Genomic DNA, 24,098 nt, shown 5'->3' with positions numbered 1-24,098 from the left:
CTCCGTCCCATTCTTCTGTAAGCCATTGTGTTCTCAAAAGGGATGTACACCATCAAACACAACCAGTGACAGCCTCCGGGTTAGCAGAAGGTGCAGTATAATCCTGGTTTCCTCCACTGTTTGGGGAGAAACCATGCCCCTACGTGTCATCATTGTCCTCGGAACCCAGACACCTCCGTTACTTGGAGATGAACTGCAGCTGTCTCTGATCACACCAGCAGGCAAGAATATCACACAGTTCCTTATAAATTTGGAACTGCTGAACTGGACATTAACTGGACATGACCTGATTCAGCAAGGTCCCCCATACTGGGTAGTCCCATTAAAAGGCACACATTATGATAAACTCATGCCAACAATTTGGTTTTAATTCTATGGGCACATTGCCATTTCAGGGGGATTCCATGAGCCCGGATTGTACAGAATGGAATTGGGCCAACAACAAAAAACAGTTTTAAATTTTGACCCTCTGATCACAAACCTTGCTCCCCACTGATGTTTAAGAGCCCCAATTTCAGGGCCCCATGTGCTCAAATTGGATCAAGAAGAACATTTGGTTCTTCAACCTCAGACTTCTCTGAAGGAGGTTCAAATCGACTTAGAAGGCATGAATATCTCTCACATTGCACCTGTATGTGCTCCCTTGATTGGAACTAGCCATAAGGGTTGGGATGAATGGATAAGAATGTGGCAAGGGGCTGACCATGTAAATAGAGTAAAAAGGGAATTAAGTGAATGGATTGCACCTGTAGGAACACAAAGCTCTTTCGTTGATGGTGCAAACATAGAAGTTCTGGCTAATAAACTATTATATGCCACTGAAAATATAAAAAAGATGGGAACCCTATTAACAGCATCTTTGAAACCGTTAAGTGAGGAACAGCAGTTAATAAGTAAGTTATTTCCTGGGTAGGAAAGACTCATAGAAAAAGATGAAGAGTTAATAATGTCTGGTTTACAGCCCCTCCAGAATAATGTCTCATTGAGCTCAGCGTGTGAGCAAGCTCAGGCTCTCACCCAGAACATAATCATGGGAATGATTCGGCAAGCCATAGCAGGACAAATTCCCATGGAGGCAATCAACTTGATTCAGCCCCATTTAATGGAGGAAGAATTAATTCTCCAGCCCTGGTGGAGACTAGCTAACACTTCATACAATCACCACCAGCAAAACTTGCAGTTATTCTTGATAACTGGCAGGCAAAAAATTAGAGTAATCCACCCAGTAGTCCCACTGGGATTACAGATTAATGGTAACTCAGTAATGTACTCCAAAGTTCCTAACACTTGGGCTTGGCAGAAAGATAATGTGTGGAACAGAGTAAATGTAAAAGGGTGTAGGAGAAAAGAAGGTTTGAGCTATATCTGTGAAGACCAAGCATTGGAGGAACATGATGAATGCTTCTTCCCACAACCTTGGAATAAGTCTCACTGTTCCTTCAATAAGAAGAACAGGAGGACTTGTGGCACCTTAGAGACTAACAAATTTATTAGAGCATAAGCTTTCGTGGACTACAGCCCACTTCTTCGGATGCATAAGTGGGCTGTAGTCCACGAAAGCTTATGCTCTAATAAATTTGTTAGTCTCTAAGGTGCCACAAGTCCTCCTGTTCTTCTTTTTGCGGATACAGACTAACACGGCTGCTACTCTGAAACTGTTCCTTCAATGTTATCCAGGAAGAGGGGTCTGTTATTGTCTATGTTGGTAAAGCATGTGTGTGTGTGAGAACGAGATGTAATACTCTATTGATTAATGGACATTGGATTCAACCCATGGTGCCTTACGTTAATCACTGTTTCTGTAATGTAAACACCATGGATAGTTGTGATATTAAGTTTACTGTGCCTATATGGACTGTACAACATTTGAATGCCTATCCTCAGCTCTACAATGAGATTTCCCTCATTTCACTGGGAATGGGTCTCACTGCCATTAAGAAACTATTAACTCATCCCTTCTTACAAGCTGAGCTGCAAACCCTCCAAACTTTGGGGGAGAATAGCCTCCATTAGTGATCCATGGGTACAAGAATTTCACAGTGTATGGACTAAAAATAAGCCACAAGCACCGGCTGCCGCATCCCCCATTGGCCAGGAACCGCAGCAAATGGGAGCTGTGGGGGTGGAGCTATGGGCATGGGCAGCGTGTGGCATGGAGCCCCCCGGCCCTTTATAGCCTAGGAGCTGCAGGGCCATACCAGTGAGAGCCGGGGGCTCCCCACCCCGAGGTTAGTGCCCCCCACTCCTTAGCCCCCTGCCCCTAGCCCTGAGCCCCTTCCTACACACCCAAACTGCTGTTCCACCACATCATATGACCATAAAAATGGCCATACTGGGTCAAACCAATGGTCCATCTAGTCCTGTATCTTGTCATCCAACAGTGGCCAGTGCCAGAAGCTTCAGGACATGAACAGAATAGGGCAATTATCAACTGTTGTCCAGACCTAGCTTCTGGCAGTCAGAGGTTTAGGGACCCAGAGCATGGGATTGCACCCCTGATCATCTTGGCTAATAGCCTTGAATGGACCTATCTTCCATGAACTTATCTAATTGTTTTTTTGAACCCAGCTATACTTTTGGCTTTCACCACATCCTCTGGCAATGGGTTCCACAGGTTGACTCTGTATTGTGTGAAGAATGACTTCCTTATGTTTGTTTTAACTCTGATGCCTATTAAATCAACATCCTAATTCTCCAAATAGTTATGAGGAGACAGCTCTCAAGGGAGCTTGATTTCAAGATGAAATTGACATGGAAGTGGTCTCCTAGTTGCCTTTCCTGGGAAACTGCCGCTGTACATGAGGCTGGTGAGCCTACTTTGGCCAGTAGGACAGGAGAGCTAGCAATGCATAGGCTGAAATGAAGCTAACCCATTTTGATTCCCATTTACAGATATAGGGGAGTGAAAACTTTCAGTCAAAGATTTCTTTAAGGGATGCTTAGACCAACCTTCCATTGCAAAGCTTGTTTTCTTGGTTGACATTGGGGAGTACTTTAGGCATCATGCTCCTTGTAGAGCAACAAAGTTGCCAATTACCAGCACCATATTCAGTGGACCAGAATAGGTATCTGGACATTGAAACGTCTTAGTATTCAACATGATGGGTAAGGGGGAAATGAAGTCTTCATAGTGATGTTTAACAGGTGAAGTTTGAGGCAGACTTCTGAAGGGCTTTGTGTGATTATATTATTAGAGAAGGCCTGACATGAAGCATCAATTGGCAATATGCCCCTCCCTTGGGCAGAACAATAAAAGTGCGCTGGTCCATTTTGTACATAGGTTCCTCACAGGAGACGCTTGGCAGACTCGGTATCAGCCATCCCAACAAGAGTAGGTTCACAATGGAGAGACCAAGGCTCAGCAGGGCCACAAACAATGAAAAAGGAAAGCCCATTAGGGCAAAAACTTGGCAAAATGGAGGCAAAGTTTGTGAACTAGAGCTGGCTGGAAAAGAGAATTTCCATTTCACTGGAAATTCTGGGTTCTCAACATTTTGTTTTCCATCAGAACAAAACATCAACATAGGAGAATTTCCCACAGAATAGAAGGATCCATTTTGGCATATGCCTGTATGCCAGCTGGGAAGCTAACCATCTTGCCTGCTGACTGGCTGCCCAGCAAGGTAGACAGGGAGCCCACATGCCAGCCAAGAGGCCAGAATGCTGGCAGGGGAGCCAGGAAGCCTGTCTAGCCAGGTGCCAGGGAGCAGGGCAGTTGCCCAGCTTTGCTGGCTCTCTGGCAAGCCAGCCAGGGAGCCAAGTGAGGTGCTGGCCAGTTAGTTGGCTCGCCAGCCATCAAGTCAGGCAGCTGCCCACCCATTGGGTGGATAGCTTGGGGAGGCAGCAAGCCAAGCAGCCCACCTGTCAGGCAGGCAACTGGGGAGCTGGCCACCTGGATGTCGGGCTGCCCAGCAAACCAGTTTGGCAAGGAGGTGGGCTGGTCTGCCTCCCTGATTTCTGCCAAAAGGTTCAGCAGAATAAATACATTCCCGTGAAACATTTCAGTTCTGTCAAATCAGTATTTTCCAATGGAAAATTGTTTCATTGGAAAATTTCCAATCTGGTCTATCCTGATTTGCTGAGGACATGGGTGGTGAACAGGGGTTCTCTGACCCAAGGACCCAATCTAAAAGTAGGATGAACTGCAGGACTCTGCTCCAAGAGAAGTCCATGTGCGGGCCTATCATTTGGACAGGGTGCCCACATTGAGACTAAGCAAGGGGGGGTCAAAGGTAGAGCTCTCCATGGAACCATAAAAGTGAATATGTAATTGCAGACATACTGAATACATACATGTGGGCAGAATTAAGATTCCATGGGCAACTGTAAATATGGCATTTGCTAACATTTAAATACATTGACTTTGCAATCTAAATACCATTCTTTTAAAATATGGTTTTAAAATGTAATTCTTAAATGTGTGTAGTTGTGGGGAAGGGGAGTTGTTGTTTTAAGGAAAAAGGTAAAGAGTCCTATTCTGTTCTGCATGCTAGGATCATATTCTGTTCAACTGTAACAGTCCCCCATCATCACCACTTGGTGTTAACCAGGAATAATCTCTGCTTATATCTTGCCAGTGGTTAACTGGATGTGCCCTAGGTTCCACACCTTAAAGCCCCACCCAGCAGACTCATTGCCCCAACCCACATCTATCATCAGTGAGAAATCACAGACAGGCCTAACTATGAAAGTTTGATTTATTTAACAAAGGCTTAAATAGTAACTAATAAGATCCCCAAATAAAACAGTACACAAAGGGTATTCATGTCAGTTTGTTAAGCCAACCTGTACCTGAAGTCAAGGTCCCAAACCCACAAGACAAGGGAGTTTACCGCAGGTAAGGTACAGACATACTATACCAGGTTCAGAGGAATGGACCCATGACAATGGACTTCATGGACCAGGTACAACAGGATTCTTGAACACAGGTTAGACAGGAACTAATCAGGAACAGGTAATTGGAACAGGAGTTTGGATCTTCTTCTGTGATCTTCTGCAGATCCCTCATAGTCTTGGCTAGGACATGCCACTGTGCTGCCACCAGGAAGGACAGCCCCTTCTCTCAGGTGCAGCAGTCTTTTATGTTCTCCTGTTACTATGCAGAACAAATACCATGTGACCCTTGCTCTTTTCCCGCCTCAGAGGGAAAAAGGTGTCAATTGTCTCAAGAAGAAGGTCACCAACATGGTGGACAAACAACTATTCACAAACAAAATGGCAAAGTGCCTAAACAAAATGGAACTTGTACATTTTCCCCTACATTTGGTTTGAAGTCTGAACCTTCATCATTACAGAACAGACTGCTACCATATAAGGTACAAGAGTGACTGCTTTAGATCAGGGGTCGGCAACCTTTCAGAAGTGGTGTGCCGAGTCTTCATTTATTCACTCTAATTTAAGGTTTCGCGTGCCAGGAATATATTTTAACGTTTTTAAAAGGTCTCTTTCTATAAGTCTTTAATATAACTAAACTATTGTTTATAACAATATTTAACTATAACATTAAATATTAAACTATTGTTTATAACTAAACATAACTAAACTAAATATTAAACTATTGTTTATAACTATATTTGTTTATAACTAAACTATTGTTGTATGTAAAGTAAATAAGGTTTTTAAAATGGTTAAGAAGCTTCATTTAAAATTAAATTAAAATGCAGAGCCCCCCGGACCGGGGGCCAGGACCTGGGCAGTGTGAGTGCCACTGAAAATCAGCTCGTGTGCCGCCTTTGGCATGCGTGCCATAGGTTGCCTACCCCTGCTTTAGATGGTAGCAGGATAAGACAGTGGGGGGATAGGATATTCGGTGCAGGGATAGAGAGGGAGTTGTGCCTCCATGGGAAGTCATGGGCCTTTGAGGCCATGGGCAAGTCTGGGAGGGGAGCTACAGAATGGTGGCAACTCCCCACCATCCCTAGTAAGGGGATCATCATCATCTGCTGCTGCGGCTGCAGCAGCAGTGGAATGAGCCCAATCTTAGAATGATCATGTTAGTTATTTTGGTATGCTGCCAAAGATTTCCTGAGGAATGCCCGTCAGAGATGGGCAATGGCAATTTATAACTTTTTTATATCAGCAAAAAATGAACAGTGTGTCATACAACAAAAAAACAAAAACAAAAAAAACCCCCAACACCTTTCTGTAGCTTCAGAGCATTCTCCTTGCTAAATGATCAAAGGTCTGCTATAACAATAGAGGTGAGAGCTTTTCAAAGGAAAGGTTGTAAGAATCCCAGTATATAGGCTTCTACTAGCTCCCCTATAATATTGTTTAAATATATTATTTTAACTTTCTAAAAAAATCTTACACTTCAATTCCTTATATGGTTTGAGCCAATGGACTTCTGTCATCCATCACAGGCTTCTGTAATTCATTATATATTTGATGCATTATATATGTTTGTATTTTCCAGTTGTATTTCTAAGATGTTCAATTCCATCAGTACTCTCCATACATTACAAACACTTCCAACCAGAAACTAATGAAAAATTGATTCTCCTCTACCTTATATATACTTTATCCCTACATAAAGGGTATTAATTGACTCCCCTGAAAATATGCATTGAATTTGCTTCATTTTTACCCCTGGTTCAAGTTACTGCTAGAGAAATAAGGTGGGTGAGGAAATATCTTTTAGTGAGCCTTTGGTGAAAGAACAGGCTTCTGAGCTTTGTGAAGCTGGTTCACTCTGAATAAGCACGTTAATAATCATTGGCCCAGAGAGCGTGAGCAGAATGATGCTATAGCCTGGTGGTTAGGGCACCTCCCTGGGAGGCTGGAAACACAGAGTCTCGTCCTCCTGCCCCAATGACTTTATCCAGAGTGGAACAGCTTCAACAGCAGAGAGTGAGGGAACCCCATATCAGAATATTCCATATCCAAATGGCTAGGGTGTTCCCCTGAGAGATGGGAGACACCTGTTAAAATCCCTTCTCCCCATCAAGCAGTGGGGAGGATTGAAACTGGGTTTCCTGCAATCTGGTGAGTGCTCTAACTCCTAGGCTAAGAGTTTGACTCAAGTCCCCTTCAGAAAGTGTGTGAAGCAGTGAACATACCCAGAGGCAAAAACTTAGGTACCTAGAGGATTCTTAGAACAAAAATTTAGGCACCAAGTGATTTGAGCACATATAGGGTTCAACAGTAGCCAAGCAGGGTCTTTTTGGATTGCAGTAGTGCCTAAAATTGGTAATTATGTGCCTAAATGTTGGGTTTAGGCATCTAAGGGCTGGTCCACATTAACCCCCCAGTTCGAACTAAGATACGCAACTTCAGCTACGTGAATAACGTAGCTAAAGTCGAAATATCTTAGTTCGAAATACAAGGTACTTACCGCGGGTCCACACGCGGCAGGCAGGCTCCCCCGTCGACTGCGCGTACTCCTCTCGTGGAGCAGGAGTACCGGTGTCGATGGCGAGCACTTCCGGGATCGATTTATCGCGTCTAGACAAGACACGATAAATCGATCCCAGAAGATCGATTGCTTACCGCCAAACCCGGAGGTATGTATAGACGTACCCAAAGTCTTCTTGCAGATCTGGGTGCACGTAACTATATTTAATATAAGGACCATGATAGTAGCTCTTCACACATGTATCATGGTTTCATGTGCAAGCTAAAATCAGTGATGGGCCAGGAAAGTGCAGTTCTTTGAAATGTGACTGTGAAAAAAAACAACCCTGCTACCTTCTTAGTCAAGTGCTCTGTTCCTGTGTGTGTATGTATAGAGCAGGGGCAGCCAAACTTACTGACTGTCCAAACCACATACGACAATCTTCAGAAGTTTGAGAGCTGGGGCACACCTGCTGGGGCTCGGAGCTTCAGGCCCATTCCTGATGAAGCCCCAAGCCATGGCAGGTGTGCCCCGTGGGGCTAAAGCCCCAAGACCCCTCTCCCCACTGGGTAGAAGTCAGAGGTGACGTGTGGGGGGGAGCACATGTGTGCCTTGGGGGCATGATTCAATCTGTTTGGGGGAGCAAACCTTTAAATTGTGTCTTCCACTCTCAGGAGGCACCAGTTGTCTCTGGCAAAAGCCCCTAGCCCCACCACTCTGCTGCAGGACAGAAGCCCTGAGCCCCCTCACCCCCCAGTCTGGTAGGTGGAGAATAGGCTGGGGGTTCTGTGAGCTGCACTTTAACTGTAAAAGAGCCACATGGGGCTCGCAAGCCACACTTTGACCACCCTGGTATAAAGTCCTATTTCTTAAGAGAAGTTTCCTTCTTAAGTGAAGAAATGAAATGTTACTGGTTAGTGTTGCAGAATCAACACTGCTGCGAAAACTCAATTCTGCTCTTCCGTCTGTATCAACATAATTCTCTTCTAAATTCCAATAATTTACAAATGTGCAAAACTGATTTAGAGGATGAGGCTGGGCTGGTGTAGGTAAGGATCTGGTTTGGCTTGCAGAACCTTTGCTATGGGTGATGATCAAAAGAGAACCTAATGTAACTTTTAACGCTCAAGCTTGTTTTGCAGAGCAAGCACTTAGAAGAAACCATTTGTACACTTAGCTTATTTGTTATGGAAATTTCAAACACAACTGGAACCTGATTATGACACTTCAAAATCTAACCACACTAACTGCAATTTCTGTGGCACCAGCAGTTAGAAGTCAATCCTCACCTGCTTTACAAATAAGCTTAAACATTTCAAAATAATTCCCTTTAAGCTATTAATCTATTTTACCAGGTATTGAGTACAAGGTGTTATTGTGCAGTGATTAATTGAGCTATGAGCTATTTCTACATTTTAATATTAATTGTTCACTCAATGATTGTTAAATTTCACAAAGATATAGGAGAATAGGTTCATGTTCTGCCTAAGCAATAAGGCAACAACTTGACTTACTCATTCATTATTAAATTTCAAAAAGAGGACCATGCCCCAGGTAGAAATGTGTACAGTAGCCACTGTGGGAGGAGACACAACTATAGATAATGGTGGGAGTATAACCACATACTCGAGGAAGCACTGCCTCTTGATAGGTCGTGTTTTCAAAGATCACCATTTGGGGAGGCTAGCCCTCTGCCCGCCTCTTTCTGCCCAAGGCCCCGCCCCTCCCCCCCGCTCTTACCGGCAGGCCCGTCGGCACAGCCATGAATCTCAGCCAGTACCCAGAGCACCCCCGAGCCCTGGCTGGCCCACTGGCACCCGGAGGAGCCCTGAGCCCAGGCCGCTCAGAGGAGCTCTGAGCCCCAACATGGCCTGGCCCTGCGGCTGTGGCGGGGAGCATTAAGGGAGGTTTGTGGAGGCTTAGTCTCCCCCAGCCTCATGGGTGGTGGGTGAAGCTTTTCCTCAGGGAGGCTAGCTCCCCATCCCGCCTCTTTCACCCGTGGCCCCACCCACACTCCGCCCCAGGTCTCACTCCTGCTCTACTCCAGGCCCTGCTCTGTTCCCCGCTTGTCCCCCTCCCTGCTTGCCACATGCATCCCTCCTCTTCTCCCCCCCGCCTCCCAACTCAAGTGGCACATCCCTAAGTGACTTACATTACATCGACTTAAATGGTAGCGTAGACAAGCCCTTAGTAACTGAACATTTCTCCAGCAGAGGCAGAGGAATAATATTTCATTATTGACCTCTTTCAAAAAGGCTGCCAAGATCCAGTCTCAGTGAGACTGAGGCCAGAGGCTGCCTTGGGGAAAATGGTTATTGGCTCTATTCACCTGCTCCTTATAATAGATTCATAGATTCATAGACTCTAGGGCTGGAAGGGACCTCGACGGGTCATCGAGTCCAGTCCCCTGCCCTCATGGCAGGACCAAATACTGTCTAGACCATCCCCGATAGCCATTTATCTAACCTACTCTTAAATATCTCCAGAGATGGAGAGTCCACAACCTCCCTAGGCAATTTATTCCAGTCTTTAACCACCCTGACAGTTAGGAACTTTTTCCTAATGTCCAACCTAAACCTCCCTTGCTGCAGTTTAAGCCCATTACTTCTTGTTCTATCCTTACAGGCTAAGATGAACAAGTTTCCTCCCACCTCCTTATGACACCCTTTTAGATATCTGAAGATTACTATCATGTCCCCTCTCAGTTTTCTCTTTTCCAAACTAAACAAACCCAATTGTTTCAGCCTTCCTTCATAGGTCATGTTCTCAAGACCTTTAATCATTCTTGTTGCTCTTCTCTGGACCCTCTCGAATTTCTCCGCATCTTTCTTGAAATGCGGTGCCCAGAACTGGACACAATACTCCAGTTGAAGCCTAACCAGCGCAGAGTAGAGCAGAAGAATGGCTTCTCGTGTCTTGCTCACAACACACCTGTTAATGCATCCCAGAATCATGTTTGCTTTTTTTGCAACAGCATCACACTGTTGACTCATATTTAGCTTGTGGTCCACTATACCCCTAGATCCCTTTCTGCCATACTCCTTCCTAGACAGTCTGTAATGTTCTTTTTGACTTCCTGACAGCATCCAGTGCTACCATCTTTCCCACAAACAGGTTGGATTCACTTCTATTTGGAACAATGGGAGGTGATGTCTTTTTGAAAGAGGACAGCCTGTGGCCTATGTTTAGAGCACAAAGCTGATTTTAAAATTACAATGATGTCATAGATGTCTCCACACAATTACTGATGTCTCCCCACTTATCCACTGGATTTGTAGAGGGTTAATTTGGTTGTTAAGTGGAACCACAAATCCAGGGGGAGGGAGAGCTTGGCCTCCTCAAAAGGAATGCTGGAGTGGTGCCCCTGAGTTAAACTGGGCACCTGTTCTTGGCTGTCCACTCCCTTTGTGTCTGGAGAGTCTCTGGAAAAGCTCCTCGGTTGGCAAACCATTTATTTGAGCTTTTGGCTCATACTTCACCAGCCTTTTCCAGAGCATGTTTCAAAACATTCAGTTCCTCTGCAGTAGTCTGGTATGGGTCATCTGCTTTCCAGTTTGCAGACTTGGTGACTATCTCCTTATTGAAAGGCCTTTTCCCCTTGTAATTGGGACTAGAACTGCTGCTGTTCTGGTTCTTGTCCCTAGAATCATCAGGCTTTCTGGCAACAGAGGTGTTAAAAGCTGCTATTTTTTTCTTGCCACCTAGTCCAGGGTGAGCTGCTTTGTTTAGCTCATAGGCCTCATGGGCCCTGTCCTCTAGTTTTTAAAGACGCACAACCCGTGGGTTTACTGAACCTATTGATAGTTTCAAAACAGGTAGCAGTCTCTGCATATATATTTCTCTAAACTCAGGAGTGTCATGCGTTACCACACCGTTTACTACGGGGGCCAGTCCAGTTAGCCAACACAAGAGTCTTTTCCTGGCTAGATATCTTTCTGGGAGTTGGGAGGGCCTCTGCCTCTCTGAGTACAGTTTCCCCATCAAATTCTCATGTGGGAAGTATAGTTTGAATATGCCCAAGTAAATGTCCACATCTCAGTTACATTGGCCATTGGTATCTCATGAGGCAGTGCATTAAAGTCCTCATTCCCAATACACTCCTGTACCACGGTGACCATGTCCTCTTTGCTGAGACCCGGGATGCTGCTCAGTCGGGCAAGCCAGTTGAGCGCACTTTCTCTGTTGAGAGGGCCCATCTGCTTCCAAACCACCCTTGCGTGTTCAGGAGACAGCAATTTAATTTCATACCTGGTCTCAGGTGGCCGATTTGTGCCAAATTGCACTACCGTGGTAGTGATTGGGGCAAATGGAGGGCATCACCTCCGCTCGTGGCTTTCCTCATGGCTAACAGGGGCCGATGGTATCAAGCTAATGCCATGGATAGGTGGTGAATAGCCAGGTGGTGATCTTTCACTCTTAGAGTCCTCTGCCTCTGACCCATTTGTGGTGAACCCGGCTAGAGGACCAGCCTCAATAGCATGGTTCACTCCCTGTGATCTCTGAAGCTGCTCTCTCAGCTTCTGTAGCCTTTTCAGGCGGACATTGTGGTTGGTGATGCCTTCCCCAGACTGCTTAGCTTCCTTAAGCAGCTGTCTCACAGTGGCTTATGACTCCTCCAGCTTCTTGCTGAGGATGAAATCTTCCCACTCAGATGACACCAATCTCTCATTCAGTTCACACAGCTGCTCTTCTAGTTGTGTCAGCTGCAGAGTCTGATTGGTAACCTGTGCAGCTGCTGTGCTGTACTTTACTGACAGCTTCCCTAATTCTATATTTTACCCTTTAGTTGGGCTTAGGTAGCTGACTCTTTAAGCAGCTTCACCTGCTTGTCTAGCTCTTTCCCAGCCATAGCGAGCCCGTATAATAGAGCTCTTTTCGGACAGTGGTTTACAGATCATGTACCGCTCTCATGCCCTTCCCAGTTTCTGAAGGGCATCCTCTCTGGAAAATGACTTTATTACAGAGCTTTGGAGCAACAAGCCAGGACAAGCACACCCTCTTTTGAGGAGTCCACTCGGTACAACCTCTGATGTCCAATAGCTTTCCTCCCTCCCCAGCCCTCTGGCTAGAAATCTGAGGTAGCCAGAAGGATCCCATGTGCAATATGGGGAGTAGGTTAACCTTTCATGTCCTTGCTTCCAAAGACTGTTGGTGTGCAAATTTTAACAACAATTTTTCAATTAAAAGATCTGGACAATGAAGTGTCTTTTTCTTACTTACCCCAATATTCTAGCACCAGTGTAATTACTGACTTTTGTGTTTTGTATAATCCATTACTGTTAATAAATTATAGTTTAGAAAGCAAGTCACTTTATTAAAATATGTTGCTTTAAAAGTATAATTTTAAGACCACAATCTCAAGCCAGTGCAATGAGAGAGCGCAGTGTAAAAGTATAGTTTTTCTACACCATTTTATGTTTCCTAGCCATTTGAAGCTGTGGAACAACTCTTGAGAGCAACATTAAGCCTACTTATTTACTAATGGATCTTTGAATGTAGTCAGTACATTCCCTTTATCCCTTCAAGTAACCATGTGATTTACTGCCTTGAGATCTAAAAACAAACAGTTTGATAAAACAGCAAAGGAGACATATACTTTAATATATCCCCCTCTCAAACAGTGGGAAAACATGAGAGTCCTTGGAATAATCTTTAGATGGCTAAAGCACCAATAGGAAAGGATAGCCTGAGGCTTGGAAACTTAAGATATTTTACTCACAATAGTGTAAGAAAATGATGTGTATTCACATCTTTAAAAAAATCACAAGAATATGAGGGATTAGTGTTATGCAGGAGAAACCAGAGAGCAATACAAGAATCTACCTATACATTATTCAGGGCAGGTATTCAATTCTTTATTTCCAAACCTTGAGATCTCTAATTTCCTTTTTAATATTGTCCTGGCAAGTCTATGCAAAGGAGTGTGGTGAGGGAGGCAAACAAAAGAGTTTACATTTGCAGGAGATAATGCTGCCCGCTTCTTGTTTACAATGTCACCTGAAAGTGAGAACAGGCATTCGCATGGCACTGTTGTAGCCAACTTCACAATATATTTACAATCTTCAACCACCATTCCAGGTGACGTGTCCATTCAGATTCTTAAACCTTGGGTCAAGTGCTGTAGCTATCTTTAGAAATCTCATATTGGCACCTTCTTTGTGTTTTGTGAAATCTGCAGTGAAAGTGCTCTTAAAATTAACAACATGTGCTGGGTCATCATCCAAGACTGCTATAACATGAAATATATGGCAGAATGCGGGTAAAACAGAGCAGGAGACATACTATTCTCCCCAAGGAGTTCAGTCACAAATTTAATTAACACATTTTTTTTTAACGAGCATTATCAGCATGGAAGCATGTCCTCTGGAATGGTGGTTGAAGCACAAAGGAGCATATGAATGTGTAGCATATCTGGAACAAAAATAGCTTGCAATGCCGGCTACAAAAGCGCCATGCAAATGCCTGTTCTCACTTTTTGGTGACATTGTAAATAAGAAGAGGGAAGCATTATCTCACGTAAATGTGAACAAACTTGTTTGTCTTAGCGATTGGCTGACAAAGGAGTAGGACTGAGTGGACTTGTAGGCTCTGAAGTTTTACATTGTTTTGTTTTTGAGAGAAGTTATGTAAAACAAAAAAAATCTATATTTGTAAATTGCACTTTCATGACAAAGAGATTGTACTACAGTACTTATATGAGGTGAATTGAAAAATACTATTTCTTTTGTTTATCATTTTTATAGTGCAAATATTTGTAATAAAAATAATATACACTTTGATTTCAGTTACAACAATACAGTATATATGAAAATGTAGAAAAACATCCAAAATATTTAATAAATTTCAATTGGTATTGTATTGTTTAACAGTGTGATTAAAACTACGATTAATCGCGATTAATTTTTTTGAGTTAATTGCGTGAGTTAACTGCCAATAATCGACAGCCCTAGAAAACAGACTTTTGGCAAAAAAAGAGCAAAGGAAATTAACTGATTCCCTTGATCTGGAAGGACACCTGAATGACCTGACAGAGAACTGGAGGATGTGGTTGCAGTTCTGAGTTTTTCTGGAAGGAAGTGATATTGAAGAGAAATCCCCCACACATGTGGTGTGTTCAGAAGCACTGGAGATCTATAATGCGTTCCAGTGGGAGCTCAGAGGGGACAACAAAACTACTAGATAAAGTTATTCAGGAGTTTCAAAAATATTTTTATGTACCTAAGATTGTTATTTGGGAAAGGCACTGTCTTTATATAGGATATCAGCTGTCAAGTGAGATCAGTGACCGTTCTGTTGAAGACTTACATAAAATAGCGAAGTCATTTGAATTTGAACAATTAAAAATTGGACTAATCAAAGAACAAGTTATTTGTGGTATTATGAGTCAAAACAAGACTTTAAACTTTTCCTCCAAATGAAAGCAGTAAAAGAAGTGCATCTTATAAAATGCATAAAGGCAGAAGACGAGTACAAGAATATGGCAAATACAGTATTAGAATGTAACACAATATCCAGTACAAGGAGTACAATGTCAGGCATACCATAAAAATAACCATTTTGCAGAACTGTTTGGCTCTCAGCGTAAATTGGAAAAAAAGCAGAAAGCAAAAGCAAAATACATTCATTGTGACATGCCAATTGTATAAGTGGAATGACCCCCAAACAAGCAGACTATACAGAGCTTCATAGGCTTGTTAACATATCCAAGTGAATTCATCCTTAATTTGTCACAATTAAGCATGCCTCTCTCCTGCTCCTTAATGGAGGGAAAAATGTAAGAGATCTTTTTGGGGCACCAATGGGTTTAATGAATATCCTACCCTTTTTTTTGTTGCTCATTCTTCTAGGTTTCAGGTTAGTATGTTTACTTGTTTTGTCAATTAGTAGCATTTATTTTTGCTATAAATGTCATATACTTTAAATATTCCTAGAAAAGGCTTTCATGATCATTCCAAAGAGTTTATACAGTCTTACAGAAGTCACTTTGCAGACTAACTGTCTTGCTCTTCAGAGCACCTTACCAGTTCCTCAACTTTATGAGCACTGAACTTACCAATGGCTTTTAAAGTGAAAACATAAGGATTCTATGCAACAGTTTATCCTATCCCTCAGATAAGAATCAAATAGGGTTAATGCCATATTTTGCAGTAAACAGATGCTTGACCTTATGTCCTAGGATGAGTAAATTCCTCACATATTTGTACACATAAGTTGGTCTCTGGCTTTTACATAAAAAAGAATAAAAGAATGTCTAATTTATGCTGATGAGTATCTGTGATCTAGCTGGAGTTTATATAAATGCAAACTTCTAGTCAGGAACCAACTACAGGTTATGGAGGCAGAATAGAATACATATTTCTGTGCAAGAACAGTTAACTTGATGATTAGCAAAGTTCTTGCTAATTATTTCTGTACGTGGAATGATTGCTTCTGAGCATACAAATTTAATTCTTAGGAGTGCAGTGGAGTGCTGGGGAAAAACACCATATTAAGAGAGTCAGTGATTAACATATAATAAACAAGAGTTGTAACAAAGGGAAACAAAGTTTTGACACTTGTGTACATGTAGGCTTTATATGCTGGTAAGTGCAAAACATACTGTGATGTGCTAGAGCGGGGTAGGCAACCTATGGCACTCGTGCCGAAGGCGGCACGCGGATTTCAGTGGCACTCACACTGCCCGGGTCCTGGCCATCGGTCCGGAGGGGCTCTGCATTTTAATTTAATTTTAAATGAAGCTTCTTAAACATTTAAAAAACTTATTTACTTTACATACAACAATAGTTTAGTTATATATTATAGACTTATAGAAAGAGACCTTCTAAAAACATTAAAATGTATTACTGGCACGCAAAACCTTAAATTAGAGTGAATAAATGAAGACTCGGCACACCACTTCTAGAAGGTTGCCGACCCCTGTGCTAGAGGATGCTGCAAATCTCCTCTAGTAAAGTTTTGCCACAAAACTGAGGGAAAGATTGGGGTGATTTATCTCTGTGGCTCATAAAAATAGCTTGGAAAAGCAAATGTTTTGCTCTTGGAATAAATACAATTTTGCCCCATGGCTGGTGTTGTAAAAAATGAATGACCAAGGTCTCTTTTATCACCTTCCCAACCCATTTCAAATGACACACAACAAACACTATGCTCTACTGACAATATACTCAGTACACCTTTTCGGCAGAGAGCACTTGACATGTTTTTGCCAAGTGCTGTTACCTCTGTTCTGGCTTATGAGAAAATATTTTTGCTTATGTCAGAAAATACATAAATTCTTCAGTCCCTCATCCCTCCTCTTTGTCAACAATCAGTGAAACCATATCTGAAATGCCAGTGTATTCAGCTCCTGATTTTCAATAGTATTTGAAAACAAATATTTTCAATATTATACTAAAATGACTCACACACTGTAGGTGCAGTCATAATGTTCTATCAAAGGTCCCCAAACTGTGGGGTTCCCCCACAAGGGGGGCACAGAGTAACATGGGGGGGGGGGGCATGGCAGGGCCTGGGCTATTCCCAACAGGAGGCGGGGAGAGCGCCACCCAACCCCACTCCAGTCCCAGCCCCAGCTCCACCCCCAGTTCCCAACCCCACCCACAGTCTCGGCCCCCAATTATCGCCTGGCTGCATCTCCACACCTGGTCCTGGCCCCACCCCCAGCCTCGGTCCCTGGCTGCAGCTCCATTCCCAGCCAAAGACCCGCTCCCAGCTGCAGCCCCAGCCTTGTCCCTCTTACCCCTGTCTGCACCTCCCTTCCCCAGGAGCCACGACCCTGCTCCTGGCCCTGGCTCCGGGAGGCAGGCGGGCATGGACAGGGGTAAGGGGGGAGAGACACTTAAAAATTTGGGGACCACTGTTCTAGGTGATAAAATGGAGACAAATTTAACATGGTGGAGAATGCACTGGACAAAACAGCTTGTGAATTCTAGAAAGGATCTGGAAAAGGTATCCAAGAAGCATCTGGACCAGGAATTCATGCTTTTATAATCACATTGGTTGAATTGGCCCTGAAATGGATGCAGCCTACCTTGAATACAGTCAGAATACTGATGAAGAACTGAAACTGAAAGAACTGAAACTGACACTTCCCATAGGATCATTCCTATAAATACAGTGATAAGACCACACTTTTAGGTTCGAGTTGAAATAAGTTTAAACTCCATGTTGTACAACAAACTCTCTTCACAGCTATTCTGACCAAAGGAACCATTATCAGGAATAGGACTGCAGTAGCAGGGGAGAAGGAGAACTCCAAATGGAGGAGGCTGCACCAGAAGAGGTGCTTTGGAGGAGTGAGAAAAGGATCACCACAGTGGAAGAGCAGTTTCCAGCAGGAGCCTCTGAGTTTCCTTCCCTTGCAGAGATAGAAGGATGGGGAAGAGGAAGAGGAGTAGTCCAAGAACAGCTTTTCCCATGAACAAGAGGAGCAGCAGAGAGAAGGGGAGCTTTGGAGCCTTTTAATCCCATCAGGAGCAGCAAGTGGGAAGAGAAGCTCTTTTCTACCCAGTCAGGAGAAGCAGCATCAATAGGGAGGAGGAGCCACTTCATCTGGGGAGTGCAGCTGGAGCATGGTGGTCCTTTCAAATAGGATGTTCCTGGAGAAAAAGGACATGGGGTTTGGCAAGATCTGACGTCTGGATAGGCATCTAACTAATTCTCATTGAAATGATGAAGTATTGCTGGTCTAATAAGGACATTTGTGAACTAAGAGTTAACCCAGGAGGGTTCATATTAGCCTGAGGAATGTTTGTGGGTGCCAGGAAGGATTTGAGAAGCAGAGGGACCAACCAGTTGGGATGAGGTAGCAGAAGTCCCTTTTTTAATTGGATTGATTTGCCCTCAGAGTCACAGTTACGTGGGCTCCTTCTTAGCTAGAATCCAGACTTATGCCCCACAGACCCACCTATCTATGTACTGTGTAGACATCCATTCATAATTGAATCATAGGACAGCACTGAAGGTGCATTTTGCCCCATATGCTCTTTCCAATACATTAGACAACACTGAAGCTGTTAAATAAAAACCTGATGATATTTTAACTAACAAGAAGCATATCTGTCTGCCATAGTTGGGTGGATTTAGCACCTCCTGCTCCCTGTATTTACTTGCACAAAGGACCAAAAGGAGAAGCAACTCAGAGCTTGATTTCTCCCAGTTTCTGGCAATTTTCAGGCTGCTCTTTTGAATCATGAAGTCAATCCGGTGTAATAATTTTTGATTAATGAAAGTTCATCTGATCCCTGCCCCTAGCAGTAGAAATGATCATGAGAATGTTTGGAAATGTAATGGAACAAGTCATAAAAGAACACAAGAACAACATCAATGGATACCACCCATAGTTCAAACAGATCTGCCCTGGAAGTCCCCAAATATTTTTCTCAGGGTGAAAAGCACTAGTCACTTTTTGCATGCAACAGCAATCTTTTAGCTATTTATCTTTTCACTTGCAAGTGTGTGCATCTTTATACATGAAATATTGAAGTTAATTTTATATGTATATATAATTTTGCATATATACAAAAGTGCATCCTGCTAAGAATAAAAATGGTTACATTAAAATAGATGAGATATTGTGGTTCAGGATTTAGGAAACTAACCCAGGGCTGGATTGTGCAACTCTTATTCACTTCAGTAAGATTACTTGTGAAAGTTGGTGCTCACCATCATGAATAAAGGCTGAATAAAGGTCCCAATTTAGTAAAGGTCGGATGAGGGATTATCTTGATGTATTAGGACCAGATTCTGATAGCCTTATTCACAAGAAGTAGTGCTTTGCTCTGCACACAGTTCAATTGATTTTAATGGAATTACTCAGAGGCACTATTTGGAATGAGTAAGGCACAAGTGCTCAGAATCTGATCCATATGACTCCCAACACTTGTGAGAAATCCCTCCCCAGTGAAACTTGAATAGGAAACCTTTGGATACTGAATGATAGTGTGACCCAACTAAAGTGAAAGGAGATATCCATGAGCCGTCTATAATGGAAGCAGCCCTAATATGCTTTGTCAAGCTTTCAGAAAGGGAGAAACTCTGGATACCACCAGACCCAGCACTTAAAAAATATTTTGACTCATTCAGATGTATTCATCCTCGGTTGCTCTTGGATCTACTATTTTGGTTTACTTCCAGTTTCCAATATTATAAATAGCAGCACAGATGGCAGGCTAAATTCAGATCTATGTAAGCAGGAGCTGCACCCATTTACATCAGCTCTGATTCTAGCCCCGTAAGTTATGAGGAGTTATGGTCCTTGATAATAGGTATTAAGTAGCACTCATCCCCACAAGTGAAACTGATAAGCTTTGCAGAGATTATATAAATGTGTATCACATTGAGTGCTAGACCATTCTGTTTGCATGCTGCCCATAGTAAGGGGTGGTGCATAGGGACACCAGTTACCAAGGAATCCCCTGTTGTAGCTGGGGGGAGGGGGATAAGAAGGAGAAGGTATGGGGAAATTATTTGCTACACTCTTTTAGGGGGTGCAGCATACTTCCTCTCTGTGCCATCAGCAAGTTCCAATGGCTATGATGTACAAGGAGGGGATCTGTGAACCCACCTACTTGTTCCTCGTGGGATGAGACAAAAGTATCTGTAATACTTCCCCACGCCCCCCATGGGTTTGTTCAGACTAGAGTTTGATGTCCTGTTTTAACTTTAGTAAATTTGTTGTTAATTAAGGTGAGTTGACTTATATGATTGTAAATACTAATCTAGATTCTCCACAAATGTTTGATCCAGGACACAAGCTCCAGTCCAGACATACCATATCTGACCACATAAGGGCTCAATACAATATAGCTATTAAGTAGTTCCAGCACACTAATGATGTTAAACAACAAATTGTAGCTACTTTGATATTTAATGATACGGGGTGTGTCATGTTTGCTTTCCCAAAAATCAAGTGAAATTATCAAGGTTAATTCTCGGCACAGTTCCCTCAAGGAGTATAAAGTTTGGTTTGCATTTCAAAATAATAGCAGCACATAGTCTTCAATTCAGATTGATTTAATTTAATCGTACATGTTGACAGTTATTTAAAAGAACAATATTTTGACATTGCATTTGTTCCAAATATTTGGGGAGTTATCTTTGACTCATTTTGAAGAAGCCTTGAGAAAGGTCACTAGTCATGGCTAAAACATTAGTTTACTGAATGATATCAAAATAAAAGTGTTTAAATTAAACTAGTATGGATTATTGAAGCCAGTGCTTGTGACACAGAAGCTCATTAGACGAGGGTCCCCTGTTCTTTGAAAACAACTCTCACCTCAGACCTGACAAACTCACTACACTGTATCTTGCATGATATTTATCCATAAAGAGTAACATGGAAGGTATCTACAGAAAACTTATAACTTGTCAAGATTCATAATTATCATGAGATGTATGTATGGTTAATATTTAAAGAAAATATATTTATATTGAATGTATGTTTTATGGATTTGGGAGTAAAAGTTAGTCAACAGGAGATAATTACTCCTGGGGGAATTGTGTGCCACTGTCTGCTTGCAGAATTCGTGTCCCCTGCAGATTTCTTTGCTTCCCTGCAGAAAATGACAGGGAAGATAAGGGAAGCCACAAAGTTTTGGGCATCCGGAGTAGCTAGTGGAGAGGTAAATCACCATAGTGGATGGGGTGGCATGGGGGGTGGGGTGGCTCCCCGGCTCGCCTCATCTGCTGGTTCTGGCTGGGTTGGGGAGGACAGGACCTCCTCTTCCCCTGCAAGGAGCAGCCAGGGCTGGGGCTGGGCAGACCCATGGCCAGAAAACTCCCCCAACTGTAGGAAGCTCCCCACCCCACTCCACTTCCTGGCGCCATCTCTCCTCAATTGCAGGGGGAGGGGTCACTGTAGAGGGAGCTGCTCCCTGTCCATCCAACCCCTGTGCATCTGGATGCCCCTCATACCCAGAACTCCCTGCTAAGCCTCACCCGCCCACACCTGAACCCCCACCCTGCCGAGCCTCATCTTCTGCATCTGGAGTCCCCCTGTACCCCGACCTTCCCAAGAGACCCATCCTGTCTGCATCTGGACCCCCACCCTACACCCAAGACCACCTCCTGCTGAGCGCCCCGCACTCGAACCCCCTCACCAATGAGCCAAATCCCCTCTGCACTTGGACCACCCCGATGAGAGCCCTGCACCTGGATCCCCATCCCAGTGAGCCCCAACCAGTTCACCCAAACCCGCACCCCACCAAGTCCCACTCCCCCAAGCACCTTCACCTGGACCCCCCTGCAAAGTCTCATTCCCCTTGCACCCAGAACCCCGCAACAAGCCCCTGTGCATCCAGATCCCACCTTACTCCCCACTGATCTACCCACATCCAGATTGCCCTATACAGCATCCTCTCACCCTACACTAAGCCCCTCCAAACTTGGATCCTGCTGGACTGAGCTTGCCTGCTCCATATCTGACCCAGGGCCGGCTGTGTGTTCAAGACTCTGTCCCTCTTGCTTGCTATCTTGGAGTGCCTGGTATGGAGGGGCAGGGCCCTGGGGTGTTTCTGGGCAGGTCCAAGGCTGCATGGTGATCTCCCACCTCCTTGCAGCCAGTGGCCTGTGCTCCCCACTGCCATGCTGGATCCTCCAAATTTATTTATTGACAAAATATGCAGAATTTTAAACTATTATGAGCAGATTTTTTGGGGCGAAGAATTCCCATAGGAATAGATAATACATCTCAGTGATGGCCTATTCAAGTAGGATGGAGTTGTCACCCTGCCATGGTTAGCCAGTGATGTAATGCAAGGCTCAATTGTCTAGCCTTGCTCCATCCGAAGACTATCAGAGACCACTGCAAACAATTGAAACAACTGGGAGGTAAAAAAAGGAACATTGCAACAGACAGAGGTTTCCTCTGTCTATGAATAGAGACAAAAGACTGTTTCAGTGTAACACAGGATGGGGAGAGGCACTCTGTGTCCATTTACTGAAGAAACAACTTGTGTGTGGGGGGGTGGGGGTGGTTTCATGAAAGTTTGGATCCTGGTTCATGTAAAGCCAGCTGGCCTTGCAATATACTGAACAGTCATCGGTGCTTATTGCAGTATTTTATATTACTTGAGAGGGCTGTGGTACTGAACTTACCTGTATTAGACACAGAAGTCTCAAGGTCATGTCTCCCTTTCTGTCACCTCTCCCTGCTCAAAAAAAGTGTATAAAACAGGAAAGAAATTTGCTGTGGTCACAGTCAGTTTCTCCTGTCCCCTCTAGCTCGGAGCTGACTATTGAGGAGAGAAAGCAGCCACAAGGTACATTACTGTACTTTGAACCTAAGGCTAGAGGGGATTCCTCTGGGCTCTTTAAGTTTGATTATCCTGTAAAATTATTTTCCATCCTGATTTTACAGAGATGTTTTTTACCTTTTTCTTTAATTAAAAGCTTTCTTTTTAAGAACCTGATTGATTTTTCCTTGTTTTTAAGATCCAAGGAGGTTGGATCTTGATCCACCAGAAGTTGGTGGGAGAAAGGAGGGGGATGGTTAATTTCTCCTTGTTTTAAGATCCAAGGGGTTTGGATCTGTATTCACCAGGGAATTGGTGAAGAGTCTCTCAAGGCTACCCAGGGAAGGGAATTAGCATTTTGGGAGTGGTGGCAGCGGACCAGATCTAAGCTGGTAGTTAAGCTTAGAAGTTTTCATGCAGGCCCCCACATTTGTATCCTAAAGTTCAAAGTGGGGAAGCAGCCTTGACAGGTGTGAAGTTCACTCATTGAGCCTAGTATGTAAAAAAAAGTTCAACTTTTCCAAATGAGCTAGAGGGACTCATTCACAAGGGACCAAATCTCTGGCAAACTTCTTGCTGCAACTCTGGTTCAGACCGCGCATTTTAATAAATAAGATATTGCAGTCTAAGTCCTTCTTGCTGTTGTAACTCCATGTACTATACAGACCCTGTGTTTCAATAAATGCAAAGGAGTGAATCAGTCTTTGTCCAAGTTTCTGGAAAAATATCCAAGATTGCCTGAGTTATGTGGGGGCAAAAGGACGCAACAGTGACATCTGGAGAGCTAGCACTGTCACTATCAGCAGCACAAATGTGTTTGTGCCATCATTTATAAGCTTAATTCAGCTAAGGATAGAATAGAGCTTTTGACAAATGCTATACTACAGTTGCAAGTCTGTTGGTCAAAGAGAACACTGTTTATTGAACTGAGAACTCAGAGACCAGCTTTGGTTATCTATGGACTACGCTGCTACAGTAATTTAACACAGAAGCAAGGAACACTATCAGATTATAGTAAGTAATATCTACAACATATTGATTGCTTTTCTAAATAGTGTGTTTTGGAATCCTTTAGGACAAGAGGAGATATACGTATAAAGTAATAAATAAAATACTGAAGTGACCTGATCACTCCTTGGGATGTAAGGGAACACAATACTTTCATTTATGTTTCTTGGCAATCTTGTCATTCCGGTCCAGAATGTGATGTCATGGTATCCAGTATAGCCATAACAACAACATAAGGGATAAAATGAAAGATAATGATTAGTGATATGTAACTGATTATTTTTTCAACCTGCTAATCTAGTGTTGGAGTGATAGGCAAAGGTCTCCTGGGAAAACAGAGAAGAGGATGTGGGGTGTGGTGCCAAAGGTGTTTTCCAATATTTTAGGGCTAAACTATGGAAGAGGGGGTACAATTCTACAAAAATGGAAAGATTGATTGGTGTTTAAAGTAATTTTTAGTAGAGAACTTAATGCATCTGAAATTTAGTGCATTATTACAGGGAAAAAAAGGGAAGGTCAAAGCC

The sequence above is a fragment of the Chrysemys picta genome, chromosome 2, assembly GCF_011386835.1.
Source record: "Chrysemys picta bellii isolate R12L10 chromosome 2, ASM1138683v2, whole genome shotgun sequence".
Taxonomy (NCBI): domain Eukaryota; kingdom Metazoa; phylum Chordata; order Testudines; family Emydidae; genus Chrysemys; species Chrysemys picta.
This window is presented reverse-complemented; position numbering follows the sequence as displayed.